This window comes from Neomonachus schauinslandi, chromosome 8 (genome assembly GCF_002201575.2).
Source record: "Neomonachus schauinslandi chromosome 8, ASM220157v2, whole genome shotgun sequence".
NCBI classification, from domain to species: domain Eukaryota; kingdom Metazoa; phylum Chordata; class Mammalia; order Carnivora; family Phocidae; genus Neomonachus; species Neomonachus schauinslandi.
This window is the reverse complement of record NC_058410.1, coordinates 80,083,183-80,105,718: the sequence shown is the minus strand read 5'-3', so window position 1 is coordinate 80,105,718 and position 22,536 is coordinate 80,083,183.

The following is a 22,536-nucleotide window of genomic DNA, read 5'->3' as shown; positions in this document are numbered from 1 at the left end:
ATGAGATACAATATAAAATAACTCTTGCTCACGTTGCTGAAATGTTAATATAGAAAACAGACTATGAAGAGAAAGATAAAAAACAGGGCAGGTCAAGAAAGTGATGGGAGGTGTTTTACCTAAAAACAAAACAAAACTTTAACATATAATGTATTATTTGTTTCAGGGGTACAGGTCTGTGATTCATCAGTCTTACATAATTCACAGTGCTCACCATAGCACACACCCTCCCCAATGTTCCTGACCCAGCCAGCCCATCCCTCCCACCCTCCTCCACTCCAGCAACGCTCAGTTTGTTTCCTGAGATTAAGGGTCTCTTATGGCTTGTCTCCCTCTCTGGTTTCGTCTTGTTTCATTTTTCCCTCCCTTCCTCTATGATCCTCTGTCAAAACAAAACTTGTATTGAGTAAAGAAACGGTATACGAAAATCTGGGGAAAGGTCACAAATATGCAAAAAGAACGGTTTGCAAAGCACCTGAGGTAGCAATAAGTTTGGCAAGTCCAAAGAACAGCAAATAGACTAGTGTCATTGAAATATACTGAAAGAAAAGGAGAGAGATAGGAGATGACTTAAGAAAGAAAGCCAGAGTGAGATCACATAACACTGTTTGGGTTTTGAACACAAGACTGATGCAATATTGGTTGTTTTGTATGTAAGAAACTGGTAGCTACATAGAGATAAAAACCAGTGGTAGGGAATGGATGTGATGGAGATAGATATTTGAAGTTCAATTGTAAGCACTAAGGTGAGCCCTACATCTGGATCCAAGGCAAAGACAAAGTGATGCTCCAGGAACTCGGCCTTAGAATGGAGTGTGGTTTGGAATTTAGCAGGTGTTTCTTTGCACTTCAGGCACTTACAGGTCTACTGGTTGTGAAAAAGGCAAAGCTATCTGTAGCTCTGTGTTTTTAATCCTCGGAACTTAAGTTCTTTTTTGTGTATTGCCATAACTTCTCTGCCATGGCCAAGAGTTACTCAAAGCATTCTTACACTGAATCTTCTGGGACTCCAGTTGTTGGAACTCCAAGGGAAAATTGCTCTCCCCACACTGAGATACTGCCTTCCGGGGTGTAGGTATATGTATGGTCCACCTGATAACTTTGTTACTGCTCCAAACTTTCAATTAGGTTTTGCACCAGTCTATGATTGGAATCACCACTGTAACATGAGCTGCCTAGGTAAAGATTAATGAGCTGCCTGGAGAGTTGATCCTCAGGGATCTCTTTAATCTTATTTTCCTGACTCAATCTATACAAACCTCTCCCACAATGCAGTTAAAATCATTAAATAACACATACCAGGAAAAATAAAGGGGCACACACTGCACATGCAGATCCTCAACAAAAGGCAGCATGGGTATTAAGTGTTTTGGCTTCTTTCCCAGCTCAGTAATGATTAGTGAAGTCATGTGTAGAAAATATTTGCAGCATGCAAAATTTCTGAAGCTGTTGCTAAATCAAAAATGAATGCAAATAATGTGTAGTTTGCAAAGCTTTAATTAGTTCAACCAGAAGGATGACTATTTGCATTGATATGACAGGACCTCTGGATGAATACCTTTAAATTGTGATAGACCAATGCTGTCACATCATTAAATAAATTATCTCAGTCTGTAAAATTTTGAAAAATGGAGGCCTAAAGTCAGAATTGCAGCGTTCAATCATTTAATTCTGCAATCATTGAGTACTTTCCTTGTATAAAACCCTTTCCTAGTAAATACATGAACTGTATGTTGATTTTGGATAAAGTGGTATTTCTTATTAGTACATTACAATTGATCTCAGGGGTGACATAGCACTGAGTCAATGTTGCTAACATTTTCAAAGTGATTTTTATGCAATATGTATAATTTGACACAATCTCTCTAAATAATTTCCCGTTTTTATCAGCTCTTGCCACCAGAAGAGGGACTGAAGAGTACTTTAGGAAGGTCATTTCTAAGTTAAGACACATATGAAGGACACATATGAGTAACATAGAAGAAGGTTTTGATTAATGAAAATAAATATTAAAAGTATAGAACGTTGTAAAAATGTAATTTCAAAAATTAATTCAAAGTTTAATATAATTATAAACAAAATTCTGATGGGATTTTAAAATTAAACGTGTCAAAGTGCTTCAACTGTTCATATAAAAGCATAAATGAATAAGAAGAGCCTCCCAAAATGTTGAGAAAAAAAAAAAGATCAATGAGCTCATGCCCTTCCAAGGATTACATGTATTAAACATATGATTATAAGATGCACTCAAAAAGTCTTGCAACAAAATGGATAGTAGGAAAAATAATCCTGACATTGCAGTAAGTTAAAATAAATTTGTGTCACAAATCAGTGAAGAAGCAATTAGACAGAGTAATTAACTTATTGCAAAAATATAATCAAATCTTTATTCCCATAGCTTAACAAAATAAATTTTAGATGCATAGAGTTAAATATGCAAAAATAGACTCATCTGAAAAAATTTAAAATATATGTGAATATATATCTGCTGTCAGGATAGAAAAAAATATTGTAAGCACAACTGTCATGAAGTAAATTCTCTGCTAATGAACTTGTAAGTTCAAGGCAATTCAGTTCAGTTGTCCAGAAGTGTTTTCTGAGAACTCGATGAAATGACCCAAAATATATATGAGAAAATAAAGGTCTTTGAAGATCTACAATTTTGAAAATGAAGAGCTAAGGGCTGAGGAAAGATGTTTGACCTTCTAGACTTTATAAAACAAGACTGATTAAAGTGTTGTATTAACACGTGTTGACAAATGGACCTGCTTAACAAAATAGAAAGGCCAAAAAATATGCAATGGTGTTACAAATCAACATAGAAAAAAATGACTATATAGTTGATGGTATTAACAAAATTAGCTTATGATCTGAGGAAAGATAAAGTTGAACTTCTGTATCACTCAATACATATAGAAATAAACTTTTTAAAGGTATTAAATATGAAAGTAATAATATTAGAAAAGCAAAATATGGAAAGAATATCTTTGTGACCTTTGAGGAGGGGAGAATTTCTTAAGACCCCCAAAGCATAAGATATAATGGGGAAACATGGGTGGATTTTACTGCAGCAAAAAGAAAGTTGTCTGTTCCACAAACAACAACACACGGCATGAACAAAGATGTAATACATGAGATTAAATGTAAAGAAAACAAGAAAGAATCAACATCTAGAATATATAGGAGCTTCTGTAAACCAGCAAGAAAATTAGGAAGTTCAAAGGAAAAACTGAGCTAAGGATAGAAATAGAAAATTCAGAGTAGACCCCCCTTCAGCTAAGAAGAATAGGAAAGAAAAATGTTTAACTTCACTAATAAGTAGAGATATAAAAATCAAATAATAATGAAATACTGCTTGATACCCAGCAGTATGGCAAAAACTAAGAAGTTGCATGATACGAAATGCTAGTGAGGCTGTGGGGGGAAACAGGGAAGACTTAGACTGTAATGGTGAAATTGTAACTGAGCAGCAATTTTCAAAAGCAATCTGGAAGTACAAAGTGAGATTACATATTTATATACTCCATGGCCCTGTGTGATACCCTCTGTAACTATATAATCCGCTCCTGAGTAATGTAGCCTCCAGAAATCCAGCATAGATTCACAAGGAGATGTAAAATTATGCTTATCACAATGTTTTGTTTGTTCGTTTGTTTGTTTATTATTGTAGCAGGATGTTGCAAACCATCTATCAGTCAACCACAAGGAATACAGATAACGAAAGAGTGGCTGCACACCTGGGTTCCCTCCAGAGGCTGACCTTCAGACAAAAGCTGAGGAAACCAAAATCCCTTCTGAGGCGGAGAGGTAAAACAGGGCAGCCTCTAAAGAGATGCTTTCAAGTCTGCTACTACCATGGGCAATTGAAGTTTAATCTCACAGACAGGTGCTGGAAAATTGTGGAAAACATATACCTCAGAATACTCTCAGCCCAGGATGAGGGAGCAAAGGTATTTATGTACGCACACCCAAGAGCAATTATTAAGTGGTGCCCAACGGATGTTAATTTCCAGGCACTCTGGTCTGTACTGCACTTCAGCAAAGTGAATTCCTGTAGCCCAAGGGCCAAACACACCGAAGCTGCAAGACTCAGCCATCTGAAATTTGTCCGGTAAACACAAAAACGGCAAGAAAGTCAGAGGGGATAGGCAGAACGCCAGCAAGCATCTGCTACAGTGATTGTTTAAGAGACTTAATACTACACTGCAATTATCAATATTTGCACATGGCATCTTGGGTAGATTTCAAAATCAAGGTTGAATGAAAATTAAGAAAAACAATGAATGTTTATAAAGACACACATAAAAAAAATACTGTTTGTTTTCTAACTACACATACACCAAATACATACTAGGGAAGAAAGAGAGGGGTAGTATGTAGACTGATGTTGAGAGCCATAAACAGAAGGTCATAATCAATATATTTCTGGGTTTTTGAAAAAACAAAGTTTGCTGTATGACAAAGAAAATCAAGCCATAAATAATGAAGCGGGAAAATACCACAGATGTAACAGGGATTTTTCTATAATCTGTTGAAAGCATGATGAATTGTATATTAAAAAAGGAAGAATCTCAGAGAAAAATGAGTCAAAGACATCAACAAATAATTTGTAACATATAAAATCATGAGTAGCCTTATAAAAGATAGCAAGCATAAAAACGGTGCAGCTATTAGTAATTAAAGAAAAACAAATGCCTCAAAAGCAATGAAATTCTCTTCTTTTGGCTTCTCAAGTTAGCAAATACCTAAGTCAATACTTGCTTCCCAGGATATGACCACAGAGATCCTTCCAGACATGTATAATTTGATACAACCTTTCTAGAAAGCAGACAATATTCATCAAGAACTTTACAAACGCACTGACCCTTTAACTCAATAATTTTATTTCTGGGAATTTAATACAAGGATAAAATCAAAATAAAACCCCACAATTTTGTAAAATGTAGTTCATCACTGTGTTGATTTTGGTAGAAAATACAAGGTAAGACAGTTAATTGAACATGAAACTATAGGGAGATGGTGAAATAAATCACGTTGTATATAGTTGTTGCCAGTTCTGCAGAATCTATGATGTAGGAGCAGAGTTGATCAAAAACACTCTCCTACAACCCGCGCCCCCCCCCCCCCCCCCCCGCTGCCCCGTCTGCTCTCTTCTACACAACCACTTCTGGCAAGTGTTTGTTAAACAGTTTATCACTTATCTACTAAAACCAGGTTCTACCTTAGCTGTGGTGATAAAGAAAGTTCCCTGTTTTCAGGAAACTTACATTCTTCTACCTGTGGGACAAGAGACGTGCATATCAACTGAACAAATATATCAACATGATTGTTCATAGAGTGATTGTTCCCACCAGGGGAGAAGATAGCTGGGGGGGCCACGATTTTTATGAGGGCCAAATTAGGAAATTTATTAGAAGGTAATGGAAAGTGTCTTAGAAGTATTTTTTTTAAAGATTTTATTTATTTATTTGACAGAGAGAGAGAAAGCACAAGTAGGCAGAGTGGCAGGCAAGGGAGAGGGAGAAGCAGGCTCCTTGCTGATCGGAAAGCCTGATGCGGGGCTCGATCCCAGGACCCTGGGATCATGACCTGAGCCGAAGGCATAGGCTTAACCCACTGAGCCACATAGGTGCCCCTCTTAGAAGTATTTTAATGTTATACAGGTAAAAACGATATTAGAGAGAACAATAGTAAGTTGGAAATAGGTATTGTGTAACATTCAAGGAGAGTGGAGGAATGGAATGTGTCCATACTTTCTATCTCAGGAATTCCTTAAGGTGGTTTCCATGGAGCTTTGAATCTGAAGTATTGCTGTAGTCAACCTTGTGCCTAAAACCTGCTACCACCTTCAACAGACATTCTGTCCTAGGAGAGTAATCTATTCTCCTAATAAGAATTTGGTCCTATACAGAACAGTGGTTAACTGAACATAATAATAATAATAAAAAAAATTAGTTCAAAAATAAAAAGTGAAGATTAAGTCAATGATTAAAAAAAAATCTTCAGTGGATTAGTAAGAGAGTAGGAGAGGGATTTTTTTTTTTTTAACCTCTGGGTATAGTTTTTATCTGAATGTGGTATGTGGAACTGCTTCAGCCATGAACTCAAGGATGAAACCAACATTGTTGTTGACACAGTAGAGAAATGGGAAGAACCCGAGAACTCAATTTATTCCTAAGCAAAAGAATCAACCAACCTTGATGTCAACCAACTTCCAGTAATGTCATCTCGCAAATGTCTTTGCTATTTGAGCCACAAGTTGCAGCTAAAAGCATCCTTATCGATATCACTGCCAAGGCCAGCTGGCTTTTGCATCTGTCCACAGAGCAACTTTCCATAGGTTTTCTCTGACTGCAAATCTGATATCCATCAGCCATATCTGGCAGCAGACTAAGCTGAAGTTTACTGGTTTTATTGTGCAGGTGAGTAAGTGGCAAGTGTGGCCTATGATTTTGAGAAACCACTTGAGATGGTCCTAAATACCTGCTGGCAGGCTCATTTTTGTTTATTGGATGCTTTCATTGGTGGATTTTAAAATGTTACATCAATTAAGAAGTTCTTCCAAGATAAATTAGAGAAGGGATGTATATGGACATAACAATAACACATTTATAGTGGTGTTCTGAAGAGCATTTTAGAGGGATGGGAAATATGACCTCCTTTTTTATATAGCATATGGGTTTGCAATACTGTACATTTTTAGACCCAATTATATCATTATGCCTTTTATATCCAGTGCAAATTCAGTACTTCCCATTCCTGTTTAGATCGACGCTTCATAACCAACAACCATAGCAATGCCAGCCACTTGGGCCATCTGAGCAGAATCATAGCCAAAAGAGAGAAAAAGGAAAAACAAAAAAAATTTCCCAGCAAGAAACAAAATATATGACAAGAAAAAGAATCTGGATTTTACACAAAAATAAAATTCCTTTTGAAAGTAATCATACATATTCTTTAGCCTTAAGTAAAGATATAAACTCAGAGGTAGTAAAAAAGGAAAGGGATAAAAGCTTTTTAGTAAGTAAGGGGAGTGATATCCAGATCGAATATGCCCTCTGAAGTATGATATAGTGCAAGCCCTCTTAGTTTGTACTTTTCTGGTCAAGCCCTAAGCACACTGGTTTCCATTGGCAGGTGCAGTGCCCCAGTGTGTATGTGTACTGTACTGCTCCAGCTCAGGCAACCAGAAAGGTGTGCGGTTGGCAGAACTATGGTCAGAGTTGTGCTTGGCATGAATATCAGTTTGAGCAGGGAGCTCTGGTTTGGATACTGACGTTTGGATTTCTCATATTTTGTGACTGTGATTCACAATATTCCGCTGGATGCAGAGAAATTTGACATTCCACAGACTCTCTAGAATAAGTCAGGCTCCATGAATTCAGTAAGAGACGTTTGGTTTCAAAGAAGCTTCCCCATACTTAAAGCTGGAAGGCCAACCAGCACTCAGGGAGATTGGTTGGTTTTTCTTTCCTTTTACATTTATAAAAGTTTCACCCGGCTTCCTAACATCACACATTACCTTTAAAAAGAGATTCATCTAAAAAATAAATGCTTGCAATTAACAAAAGAAAAAATAAATAATAGAAGAAACGTCGGGAACGTGGAACACAGGCTGAATCAAGCCTCCCACCATTTCCTGTGTGTTGCTTCAAGTGTGATCTTGACTTAGGCCAGGAAGCTGCCCTGACGCAGAGAGGATAAGGGGCTACGTCCTATTTTCTCTGCTGCGTTCAGATGGTTTGGTACGTTGAAGTTACCAGCGAACTGGGAGCAATTCAGTCTGTTTGGAAGGTGGAGGAGGGAGTTGGGAGAATGGCACAACGAGGCGCACATGTATCCAGGGTCAAGCGCACGCCAAGGGCTGCAAAAGGGAGACTTGAACAGACCATATGGGGAAAGGAGGTCACATCTTCTTCAGATACCAGACTTGCTGCCCGCTTCCCTTTCCACAGCCCGAGGTGGGTGTGACCCTGAATTAAGCAAAAGGGCTTAGCTCCCAAGGGATTCTAATCCAGGAACGTCAAGGGAGGCCACTCCTGGTCCAAACAGTTCCCGACTCAGTTCACACTCAGGTCATGAACTTTTTCTGAATGAAATCTCTTAGGGTGTTTTCTAGGAAATTTCTTTGAACTTAATCTCTTTAGTTCTTTGTGCAAGGGCACAAAATGTCTTTGAACTAAATCTCTTTAGGTCTGTGTAAGGGCATTTTGCTGCACATGCTAGTGCTTGTGCGGTGTGGACTCTGAAATCACACTGCCTGACTCACCACTGCCTGGCTTAGAGACTCTGGGCGTGTTGCTTAACCTGTTACTGTCTCAGTCCTTCATCTGTAAAATGCAGAAAAAAAACAGTGGGTATCATCTGGGGTTGGATGAGCATTGGAGATGTAATACCCTCAAAGCAGAGTGCTTGGCACACAATAACTTCTCAATAGTCTTTGTATCATCATTCACACAATTTCATGTCACTGAATATATTCTTCAAGGAGAAGGGAAAGGAGAAGGAAGATTAAGCTTATTTCATGATGTTGCATAAGGCCAGCCTGAAAAGAGCACTTTCTCCCAAGCAAGATGATGACAACGAAGACAACAATCATGAGTTATTTTAAAATTCTTATTGCTGTATTATATTTTTAAACAAAATGGGAAATGTTTTGTCACATAATTCATCATGAGACTGGTGACAAGTGGCTCAGAGCATCTTTATCAAATAAACAGTAATACATAATAAATCCTTTAAGTCACCAGTTAAGGATCTTTGTATTACAACTCCTGCATTTCTAGATTTGTTTATATTTGTGTTCTATCAGCATTTTGCACCCTTGGTTGGCCATTTCATTTCAAAATGGTCTCACTGGTATTCTAGGCTCTGTGTGGACCAGAGAATACACAGGGAAGGGTCCTTGGCTTCTGGAGCTCCAAACCACTGTGCTACCTTTGCCATATGGATCGAGTACAAGTCTCTAGGAGAATGTTTCAATATTTCAACCTAATAGTCTTTCTTCCAACCAACACTATTCTCAGACATATGGCCTTAGCTGGCCAAATGTCATCTCTTCTGAATAGGTCAGCCTGCAGCTGCAAAGATCTCTAGAGCTATTGCATCCTGGAGTAGCATGACATTTTGTGGTTCACTAGAGCTAAATACAATTCTCAGCTGCTGGGACCACAGATTCAGTTATTGACTTGACCAATCCTGGCTTCACAAAAATTCGCAATTTATGCTTAAAAGGCTAGTGGTACTACTGAGTATTTAGTAGATTTGAATTGATTCCCAAACACCTGAGTGATTTTGCAAAACAATTCAGAGAGAGATGTTTATTAATTTAATAAAAATAAACTTTAGTCATCATTTTCTTTGTAATTGTAGAGATATATAATAAAATATGTATAATATATATGTATATTATTAAAATGACACTGATTTTAACAAACATAACAGAAATTGTCTTTTTAGGTCAATACTTTGCCTTTCCTTTGCAATTCTACATTTACCCTATTACTTAATACAGTTTTTGAAGTTTTTTTTTTTTTCTGGGAAATGCTTTTATACTGATTTTTCAGACATGTTTATAACAATTTTACATTTATACTTTGGTCAAAATTAAATTTTATTACTCACTTATATTCTTTCATTTTTTCATTCATTTATTGTCTTAGCAAATCTTAAAAGGAAAACAAAAACAAATCTTGATACAGCCTTCTATGTCCCAACCTGAAATTTAGCACTGGAATTCTAGAAATCAAGATCTAGATGCTCCTATCCTTAAATAGTGATGGGCTAATAAGAAAATTGAAAGGGTCATTTCTAAAATAAATCTCTCTCAAAAGACAATGGGGTGCAAATGAGAATATTCAGATAAATTTGTCTCTGAAATTAGAACTGATTCCATGAGTAATACCAGGGAGCAGTTCTACTTAGGAATATTCAAACGTTGTATCTTCCCAGGGTAACAATTTTGAGCTTAGTAAATAAAGTCTGGAATTTTTGCTCAAAACAAGCACTGCTTCTTTATAGCTGCACTTTACTTTTATACATGCATTACTTCTCTCAAGAAACCTGCATAACTTTAAAGCCCAGGTGATCTTTACACAGCCTCCAGATAGAGAGCAATGCATCATGTTTTCTCCATTTATGTGGAAACACAGTTAAGGGATTTCCCCCAAAAGATAAACAAGTCACTGATGAAACAAAAAATACAACCTAAATATCCACCTGCAAAATATTCTAGTTCTTACACCAGAGTTCCAGGTACTTGCACATGAAATTATACTTGAATTCTTTGAGGATTCAGAGTCCACAAGTTAGCAGTTATTCTTATTACAAAGATATCAGGCTTTCTGGATAAACCCAATCCTCATGAATTTGTTAAATGATGTCATACATAGGTAATCTTCTGTGAGCTCTATTGTTTTAAAAAATGGAAGCTAAGACTGATGTTTACTGAAAATTAATGTTGCTTAAGTTATGCAGTAAAGGACAAGCAGCAGTAGGTTAGAACAATTGTGAATCCTTGGGAAATAATTCAAATTATACATTCCAGATAAGATATTCAACCACTTAGGACATCCACTGACCAGGAGCTTCTCATGTTTGAATGTGCTTGTGAATCTTGGGGCACAGGGAATGAGAAGGTGGGTCTCATTAAAATACAGATTCTTATTCTACGCGTGACCGATTGGCTCTGTGTGCTCAAGCCCCTCTTCTGTATTCTGTGTTTACCAGGTTGGTCTGTGGTATACTCTGCCAATGGAACACAACACATAGACTCAATGGATGAAGGAAAAAGAGCACCTTCTTTGTTGTTTCCATTGGGCTTCTTGCCTCCTCCATGAAGGTCATTTTAACAATACCATTTCACACTGACAGGGTAGTGCCTTCCTGTAGCAGCAGCTGAATCCAGTTCAGATTTTCTAACATTTGTTGAACCAGCTTCACTTCACCACAGGAAACCAGCCCTCGTCCATAGAGTTTTCATTCAGAGATGTGACTTTCAGATTCAAGGGGCCCTTTGTCCCAGCTGAGATGCCAACGCCAGCTGCCCAGTTGCCTCTCCTCAGGACTATGGGTCCCAGCCAATGTGGTCCCTTTTTCTTGTTCAGGGTCACCAGCATCAGCGGACCAGCATGCCATTTTTTCTTTTTTAAGTGGGCTCCACGCTGGGTGTGGAGCCCAACACAGGGCTTGAACTCACAACCTTGAGGTCAAGACCTGAGCTGAGATCAAGAGTTGGATACTTAACCAAATGAGCCACCCAGGTGCCCCACCAGCATCCCATTTTCATTGGTCTGGATTTCAGCTCCATGGCGCCTCTCCATGCTCCCAATATTTAATAATCCAACCAGACCTGGGAGTCAGAGATTCTCTGTAAAAACATTATATTCATAATACCTCTGTGTTTTCTTTTTGCTTTTCTAAGTTATCTATGTAAAAACTTTAATTCTAGTTTTTTTTAATATTAAATTCTATCTGTTTAAATGAAAGGTGTGTCCTTTGTCTGCTTATTGGACCTCAACTGATACTGTAGGTCTGGGATGGGCCTTGATATTCTGCATGTCTAACAAGCTCTCAGTGATGTTAATATCTCTGGTCTAGATGTCACACTTTGGCAAAGCAACATGACTGGGAAATTTATGAGAGTTCTTAGTATATGGTATTTACATATACACCAAGTGGTAAATGTAAACACTGAATATTTATAAGTGCAAAGATAAACAATATTTGTAAATATTAATGAGTGCCTTAAAAATGAAGTAACTACCCCCAAACATCTCACCCCAAACATCTTGGGATGATAGCAATACGGGCACATTGAGAAACATCTTCGGATCTTGAGAGAAGAGGAATCCAGATAAACTCAGAACAGAAGTCACTCTCTGACATGACCCTTGTTTCATATGGAATGTGTGTACAGGTGGGAATATATTTGTAAGTGGAGCATTGTTTTAGAAAGGGACTTAATTTGAAAACTGGGAAAAAGAAACCAATGACTTGAGCTGCTGAACTGGATATAATGATTTGAAACACCTGTCAGCATTTAAATGTATATGCCAGTAATATGTTTGGTAGAATCTTTCATACCCAAATACATAGATATTTAACTAATTAGATAGGATTCCAAAATACATACAATATGATATGTTGAGAAATAAGTGCCCAGTTGATAAGAATACGACTTCAGACATGTCTGAAATCCATTTCTAAGAGGGATTATCAGATTCCAGAAAGATCTATTAAAAGCTTCTGACTCAACCCAGCAAACTGAACAAATTCAGGGATGTGCTAGGAATGCCTTGTACTAGCCATAAAAGCCTTAAGTTCATAGGAGGCATGAGTATGAATGATTCTGTAGCCAAATGCACTCATCATCCAATCTAGTAGACTTACTGTTGTAACCTGCTAAACCAAGGCTGTCAGGGCTGCAGACAGGATTGCCAAGTCATCACAGAACACCCAAGAATGGCCACAGAGATATAAAGGGACCCACTATTCTATGATAAAAGGAGTAAGTTTAGTTTCCCAAAAGAACTCAATAGGATTATCATCCTGTTGAGGGGGTTACAGGCATGGGGATCTATTTTCTATATGGATGATGCTGCTTTTACAAAGTTACATGGTTATATCCTTAACATATATTAAAAGAACTAATATAACCTGTGACTTTTATCATCTTTCCTTCAGTCAGTTACACTTGTGGCAACTATGTAGTATTCAAGAACGCGGGCATTTTTAGAATTTAGACATTCCTTCAGTAGAAGCCTGCAAAAAAGTCATGATAAGGAAAGGCAATTTAAATATTTGCCTAGAGAACCAGATACGTTATTTTGGAATTTGTATATCTGAGGAGGGTCTGTGAGGATATTGTTCATCCTGTTTACCAAGCTGCTGAACCTAGTACCTGGGAAATAGCAAACTTCCAATAATAAGCCTTGAAAAGTAATGACATATGTATTTAATGAGTTATGAATCATCCTAGCTCAAGAAATTAGTTTCTATAAGGTAACTAGATATTGGTATTCTTAGGCAGTAAGTACTTAGGAATAATGAAGCCCAGTGAAATAGTTCTGTTGTACCAACTTCCACTGAAATCTGTTAATGATGGTGACCAGGTGGGAAGAGTATGACAATGAAAAAATAATATCTCTCTTAGGAAAGAATACAGAGAGACTAGAAATGAATAAACATGACCCTAGAAGAATAATTTCCATAAGTTAGAGGATGAAGCATTGTATATTGGACCTTTTGAAGGAATTGTACTTGTAATCCAGATAGTTGTTCAGTTTCCCAGAACACTTTGAAATATGGAATTGCCGACTTCATAAAATGGTCCATTTCATAGTTGATCGCTTTAAATTCTTTGAAAGATTTTCCTCGTGGAAGTCAAAATATGTCTCCTGGTACTCTTTGGTACTAGGTCGACTTGTTAAAGCAACTGATATGCTAGTAAGTCTTTCACATGGCATCATGTCAATATTTGAATATCGCTATGAGGTTCTCTGAAATGTTCTGTTCTCTCACTGACTCACTGCTGGAACCCTCTATAAAGAACATGGTTTCTGAATCTTTCTCTACCTTGGGAAACAAATTTTACTTGTCTAGCCTGTTTTCTGAAGTCTAGTGTCTTTCCCAGACTGCTTAGAATATTGAACCTCTTAGACATATTAACTGAATGTAAGATGGCTATTTTCCCCCATGACATAGTTCTATAATGCTACAACATCCTTGTGTTTATCTTAATTTAGTCTGTCATCCAAAATGTGTATTTTGGAAGTAAGGACGGAAGAACAACTTTGCTTTGTTGTCATTACATGAGTCTGGAAACTGTTAGGTGAACTGGATTCATTTAGTGGAAATTATGTGCTTACATGCAGCTCCAATTTTTAATCTACAGATAGTTTTTACATGCACTCCAGATCTTCAGCATAATCTTTCAAATTAGGGAAAAGGGAGGCTTGATTTGAACCCAGAGTCTTCTGAAATTTCAAAAGTGAGAATTTTAATAAGAAGCTTTGGGAGAAGGATTGCTAAGAAAATTTTTACTATTTATTATTTAGTCAAAGTCTTAGCAGTAGAAGATGACAGAGATCTTTCTGAATCATAAGTCCCCATGAACGACAATCATAAGGAAGTAGCCTAAAAATGCCTCAGAAGCATTAAGCATAAAATTGAAATCTTTCTCTAAAGATTTTATTAAGATTATAGCAACCCAAAGGATAAAGACTTTCTTAAATTTATTAAAAATAATAATAAAAGTGGCCTATAAGACTTTGCTTATTCTATTTCACTGTGTACTTCAAACATCCCATGATTGTCTAACATTAGGCTTTTATTTATAGCAACATTCAGATCCTTCTTTTTTGAACTACATAAAGTAGGAGACCCATCGAAAGTTCTTACACCTGCCAATCAATGAGTTTCCCCAAGGTCTTTTTCATGAATTACATCAGTAGTTGCTGTTATGCCTTAGGTGTAACAGTTTGATTTTGAATATATTTGAACTCAGAAGTCATGACTCTCTCCTTTGTGTAGTGAGGAAACGTCAATGAATCTGTGAAACCAGTGAATATGTATTGCTTCCTTTATATCTGTTCCTTTGTGTCTGGGCATTTTCTCATTATAGAGGTTTGGAATGCCTTAATGCATTATAATGATCTCATTTGTACTACTGTCACATCTTCAAGTGCTTAGCAAAAAGAGTTAAGGTTCCGGCACAAAATGAGTTATACCAGAAAACAATAATATTAGTGGTTAAAATTTGGCAACCAGAAATGGATCATTTTTCAAACTTACACGAAGCATAATGTTGCAAACAGCATTCCAAGGATTGGCAACATAAACTAATGATAAACCTGAAGGGGACCAAGGTCATACCCCAACCTAAACAAAGATAATTCTTCCCATTCTCAAAGCTTTTAGAGGAAATATGAAACCATAGATGTTACATTTTGATATTTTTGCACTGAACATAAAACCCAAGGCTCAGTCATGGAAGCTTAAATATCCTCTGGCATTCTAGGAAACAGACTTTTCCCTTAGGCTAACCCCTGAAATAGAGGCATCAAATTGGTGGTCCACTGCTCCAGCTTGGCTCACGCGAGTGCGTCTCCTTGGATAACTTGCACAGAGAGATTTAAAAAAAACGTACATATTTGCAAACATTAAAACACTTGGCATTTCATATATAAATACCAGAATTCTCTTCAAAAATAGGAAGATCTGGCAACATAGAATACTCCTTCCACATGCAACCATCTCCTGGAGCAGAGTAGGTATTATATACTTTAGAATGGATAAACCATTTAGTTGGCCATTCAGTATTCTTTATTTGTTTATCTTACTTCCCTTTCCCTACAGGGTAGAACAAAGGGGAAGATAGCAGAGTCAGTTCCAGACTATAATGACTATGACTATAAGGAGGAAGATTTTGGTTTAACCTTTGAGGAGGCCAGTTTTAGGACAGACTGCTTTTGTACACACTTGATTTAGAGCTACAGGTAACCTCTATCTGATCTAGAGTAATGCACTTTCAGTATGATTCATCTCACTGCAAGTGTTACTAATTTAACTCTAGTTCCACCTAGGAGAACAGAGTGATCCAGGTGAGAATCCTAAAGACTTTGTCAAGCAAGAGGAACACTCCAAGTGTGGTTGGAGGCTACGGCCATAGGACAGGAATGTACAACTAATGTGAAGTGGCAGCTGAGATTGCAAAGGAGAAGGCACAGGGTAGAAGCAATATAAGACGATGTAACAGGTATATTGTAGCAATCAATGATCAAGATAGATGAGAATGAAGGAGTTGTATGAGTTGAGTTGTTTAAGAGTTTGGCTGCAAAAGGAAAGCATTTACTGGTGGCAATTTAGAAGATGCCTGGGTTGGGCTCCAGATGCCCATCTGTATGCTGAGGTCCTCTGCCAGCTGAACAGCTGAGCTAACAGACTGAAACTAGACCAATCTCTTGGGTAGGTGGAAGAAAGCAGACAGGATAGGAAATAAGCCATCCATCTCTCAATATTCACAGTTGCACTTTCAATCCAATATTGAATCAATAAAAAAAGTCAACATTTTTGAAACCAATTAGAACTTTTCTAAAGTGGTAAAAGTCAATCTTAGTTTCCTTTTTTTCCCCATAAATGAATAAAAGCAAATATTTATTTTGGGAATAATTTTATTTCTGAAATTTACAAACATGAAAATGACATTATGAACACTTACATTTATGTGGCTGAATTATGGTATGTGGTTGAATTATAGTAAAGAAACCAAAATGAAATCTGAAAATAATAATTGCTATAACTGATAATATTGTAATATAAATAATTATATATTATGAATAAGGCACATGGCTTACATTATATTATTTCATCATTGCAACAAATCTGCATGGTAGATATATATAATTCATATTTTATAGATAAGGGAGTAAAAGCTTAGGGGGAGCATTCATACACCTAGTGAGTGGAAAAGTCAGGATTGCAATCAAAGATGATACGATTCTTTCTACCAGATAAAACACATACAGGGAAAGTAAAGAGGGAGATCAATGAGACAAGTGTAGCTGGGACATTGATTAATCTCAAAGGTTACTTTCGATTTTCATAGTTTTTTAAATACTATCAGTGTATTGGCATATACTCGAATGTTGCATGGGGAAAGGAATATCCACACTTCCATGAGTAATTCCATGATTTAATTATTTGCTAAGCCGTTTGTTAAATACCAAGTGCAAATGTCACTTTATAAAACATTCTAATAAGTAGCCATTAGTGGTATTTTTATGATGATTTTGAAATTAGAATCTATAAGTTATGAGATTTTTTCTTTTTCCCAATTCTCATATCATGTATTTATTTTTCTTGCCCAACTAAGCTACAGAGGATCTCCAGTACAATTATAGAAAGAGGCGGATGAAGTAGACACCTCTGTTTCATTTCTGATTTCAGAACTATATTTTTTTAACATTTCATCATCAAGCATGATGTTTGCTATAAGTTTTCATACATGCCTTTAATTAGGTTAATGATGTTCACTTCTATTTATTAATAATTTGCTACAGATTTTTCATAAAAAGATGTACTATTTTTCTCAAATGCTTTTACAGAATCTAATAAAATGATTATATAAAGTACTATTTTACTCAGTTAGTATATTATTATACATCTTTAATTCCTAAGGTGAAGTACATTGATAATGATGAGTTATATATTTTATATATTGCTGCATTTAGTTGACTAAAATTTCATTTAAAATATTTATATCTTATGTCCATAAGTAAGATTCTCCTGTAATTTTTGTTTGAAACTTGTCTTGTTGAGTTTTGCTATCAAAGTTATACAAGTCTGTATAAATTGGGGTTCTTCTATAGAGAAATAGAACTAATAGGTGATTGTGTGTGTGTGTGTGTGTGTGTGTATATATATATATGTATGTATATATATGATTTATTATAGGGAATTGGCTCACATGATATGGAGGCCAGGAAGTTCCACTATTTACCCTCTGCAGCTGGAAACCTAAGAGTCGGTGATATAGTCCAAAGGGCCGAGAGAATGACAGCCTAATGTAGATTCTAGACCAAGCCTGAAGGCTTGAGAACCAGGAGCACTGAAGGCAGGAGAAGATCAGAGTCTTAACTCAGTCAGGCAGAAAGTGAATTCGAATTTCTTCTACCTCTTTGTTCTGTTGAGTCCCTCTACAGATGGGATGATATTCACCTGTCAATGAGGTTCGAAGTTTCTGGCTTTTGGGTTCTGACAGAACATCAGAACTGTTGGGTAAGTAATCTAAATAGCTTAGCATGGTATTTTTCACAATTTGTGAAGTAGCAGAATTTCTTCTTCAAATGAAACCTCACAAAAATGCCAGTCTAGAAAACTGATATATGCACAGCCCTTGTTAAGGTGTGAGGTAGCAGGGTGTCAGCCAAAGGGGGTACCCCTGGGTTTTCTTCCTGTTCTTTGTGCTTATTCCAGAGGTACCCTGCAGACATCTGGGCTTGGTGAAAACTACTTGTTGGGTAATCACTCTGAACTGGGAGAGCCTGAGAAACAAAATTGAAATACCTGGACACTGGTAACATCTCAAATGCAATTTATTCAGCCAAATAGGATTTATTTTTCCATGAAACTCCTCAGTTAAATGACCTTTTAACTTTACAGCAAAGGGGATGTTAAAAGGGGAAAGGGATGATGAATTTATTCAGTTACAAAGAATACAGTATCCATGTTGAAGGTGGGATTCGTGTCACCCCAATGTGCTCATTTCTTTAGGGGTGAGGATGAGGCAGCTCTTGTGCACTCTATTTTATGAGAACTCTTGCAAGCATGCCTTGCTATTTGCATTCTCATACCATATGTACATTTTTTTTGTTGTTGTTGTTAGAGAGAGCACAAGCGGTGGTGAGGGGCAGAGGAAGAGGGAGAGAGAGAATCTTAAGCAGACTCCACGCCCAATATGGAGCCTGACTGGGGCTCAATCCCAGGACCTTGAGATCATGACCTGAGCCCAAATCAACAGTCGGACACTTAACCGACTGAGCCACCCAGGCGCCCCATCTCATATCATATGTTCTTCACAACATCATCTTCGTGGTTACATGAGAGTGAACTACTAGTGAATTCTTGGATTATATCAACCCAAGGTTAAATAATGAACAATGAATATAGCCAGGAAAATATGATGGATACTGCTAATGATAAATCTATTGGCTTTTGTTTAAATATTCAGTGGAAAAAGTATGCACAGTTCTCTCACAAGCATTTTGATGAAAATGATTGTTTACTTTAGAGTTGCTAAAGTTTATTTTATTATTGGGGGAGCTTTCTCTTGCTTTCAGTCTCTAAAAGGAACTGTGTAGAAAATATGCATTTAAAAATCATAATAGAAAATAGAATTGCCAAGACAACTGATTGGCTAGCTACTAAGTTTAATTGTACTTTCAGGTACTCTTAAATAAATTCCTAATTAATTTGCTTTAATTCACAAAAGTATAATTATCTATCTACCTCCTTCTACATGTTCTAAGGGAGAGTGATTCAGAAAACCTAATTTTCTCTCCTCCAATGATATGAACAAAAGTGCATTCATAATTTTTAGAAATATGCCTACTAAGTAATTATATTCTCTGTTTAAAATTATTCTAAAAATTTGAATCACTGGATAAAAGTTCCTTAGTATTGCATGAGTCACCACAGTCCAAACGCAACGTCTCAGATATGTATTCAGGAATCTCTATTCTAGGAGAGAGTTTGCATAATGCAAAACATTTCTCATCTTATTTGGCTCTTGTATACCAACAAAGGGGTGTATTTTCTAAATGCTTAAATAATCATTAAAAGAGATTCTTATAACATTTCTGCAGGGCATATAATAGCATCTCTGTCTTAGCAGTAAGGAAACAGAAGTAAATATAAAGATAGATTAAAGACTTTGTAAGAGACTGAAGCTGGAATTTTCCAGGCCTCCCCACAGAACTGCATCATCATCTTCATTCACTGAAAAAATATATATAGAATGTGAAAACATTTGGTAATAATGCTGAATCCAGAATTTTTGTTCTCTTCTTGAGGCTGATGAATTAACTTTCTCAATCACTGGATGGAGTTTGCTTTCTCTGGAAAACTCTACATTTATGTAAATTTAAAGTTAACTCACATCAGAATTGACCTGAAAGTATGTAAGGAAAAACATCAAACAGTGACTTGTTGCAATCCAGGGAAGGCCTAGGTCAATGTGGAGAGTTAAGAAGGAAAAAGATTATTCCAGTTTCACAAGAAGACGTGAAATCAACATTTTATTTAGAAAGGAAGTATTTTTTCTCTTTTAGGGAAAAAAAGTTGACTCAAAAATGTTATCAGTCAGTGCTTTTGAAATTAGCATTTAATTTAAAATTTACTGTGTGAGTTTCATTGTGAGCAGGACTGACCTTGCTTATCAAAATACAATAAAATGTTTTTCTCAGCAAATTGACACTTTACACTAAAACACAAAATGGAAAGTCTGAATTGATTTTTTTTAGTACATCTTTCAACCCTGATTTTACACAGAACCTGGATCCCATTCCCATGCTCAATTTCTTCTATTAACTCTACCCAGTCCTTCATCATTTTTATTTCATTCCTTGAACAACTCTCGATTCATACCTATGTGGAGCATATGAGGAGATCACAAAACATATGAGCCACAAATCCAAGTCTGTATCAGCAAAATTAGCTTCGAGATGAGCAACAAGGACATTTCCAACTGAAGACAAGAAGCAATGACAGGAGAAAGGATGCCTAAGTAAAGGGAGGTCTTCAGCTGAGCCGTAGGCATAATAAGGATTATATTTCCCACATAATATCACAAAAAGATCTATTAATCACCTTTCCTAAGTAAAAATAGATTTCGCCCACTTATGGGTATCCATAAACTTATTTGTCTAATAATAATATTGCTATTATAGATAACATTTACTGAGTTCTTGCCATGTGCCACATACCAGATACAAAGAACTATGTAAATCATAAGGGCAGTAAAATTAGAAATGAAAGTTAATAGAAGCAGAAAGCCTATTTTTAAAGAATAGATTTTAACCAAGTCCAGGTAGGAAACCTTTCTGTAACTAACAAAACATAACCAAGAGAGGACAGGTGGAATATGAAAGGATGCTGACTTTGATGAGTTTTGTGGTAGACTCTGAAGCATGATACAAAGTATCAACACTAGCCAGAAGTTAGAAGTGTGAGGAGAAAATAAGAACCAAAAAATAAGAATTTTATATGTATTTCATTAAATGCTAACTAAAAACAAACAAAAACGCAGGAAGTAATACCCCCCATTTTACAGATGAGAGCTTAAAGCTAACTTCATAAGGGCCAGAACTAGAATTCACACTTAGCTGAGCGTCATTCCAAAACCCATGTTTGGCTCTTAGAATTTTCTCCCTCTGACACCAACCAGAGCAGGGATAACTGCTTTACCCATTCCTAAATAATGTCTTCAGCCCAGTCCTACTGCAAATGTGTTCTGGTAAATAAATATCCAAACCTACACTGTAGTCACCTGGGTTACATTGGAATATAAGAAGGTCATTTTTCTAATTCCTATAGACTGGCTTTGGGCCTTTGGGTGGGATTTACTCAAAAGATTATACAACTGCAGGGAGATAATTTGAAAATCAGGTTTCTGAGTTGATACAAATTTGAACAAAAGCAGTTCATGCTAATTGTCATCGAAGTACATCCTCCTTAATTGGGTATTATATTAACTGGGAATCCAGGTAGATGAAAGTTTACCATGAAGTTATATTATTCCAGTTATTCAGACCACAAATCTTGGAATCATCCTTGATGATTTTTTTCTCCCACACCCTTTATTCAGTCTCTTGGGAATTTATTTTGTCTATCTTCAAAATATATCCTGAATGTGACCGTTCCATACCACCTTCACAGCCACCTCCCTGTTTCAAGCCCCCATCACGTCTCACCTGAATTACTGCGCCAGCCTTCTCATCGATCCCTCTGCTTCCTTTCCCGACCTTTACTTTCTGTTCTTCACACAATATCCAACTGATCCTTTTTAATCTCAGGTGGTCCTTAGTTCAAAACCATTGACATTCCATGTTGCTGGGGGTATAAGTCAAAATCCTGATAATGGTTTATATGGCCTGACATGATCTCCACCCTCACCTCCTTTACTCTCCAGTCTCATCTCCAATTACTTTCCTCTTTGCTGCCTCTGTTCCAACCACACTGGTGTCCTTGCTATCCTCAGTATGTGAACTATGCTCCCACCTTAGGGACAGGGTAAAAGCTGTTTCCTCTACCTGAAATTCTCTTCCCACCTGATACCACATGGTTACCCTCCTCATCTCCTTCCTATCTTTGTTCAAATGTCACCTTTTCAATAAGGTCTATCCTCTCTAACTTATCTACAATCTAACATCCCTTACAACCCTTTTTATCATGCTCTGCTTAGGTATTTTTGGATTATTATCTCAGATGTCTCCTGAAACATTCTTACAGAGACCTGAGATAATAATCCATATACTTCAGGGATTTTAAAGAGGAACCTAAAGACCAACCTAACTCTACACCCTGTTCTGCTACCCTTTTTGGCTGTAACAGGTAAGCATCTCCTTTAAAAAATGGCACCAGAGTGGAATTGTTCCTTATACTCCATTGGGAAGCCAATTATCTCATTCCTTATAATCCACATCCCTGCCACTCAGTAAATTAATTTTTATTCCGGAACATTCTTGTCAGGAAATGTAAAATGATATTTCCATAACTGAGTATATTGACTCTTCAATATGATAATATAGCTTTCAAAATAGCCTCTCGGAGTCAGAAAAAAATATTTTAATGCTTAGGAATTCTGTAGGTATTGAGTATGTATCATTGCTTAATGGATTTATTCAAAATCCTCTTGGCTGAGAGAGTACATATATATATTCTCTCTATATATATGTTTATATACATATATATTTACCATATATATTTACATATATATACACATGAGTGTGTACTTGTGTGTGTATATATATCTTCAAT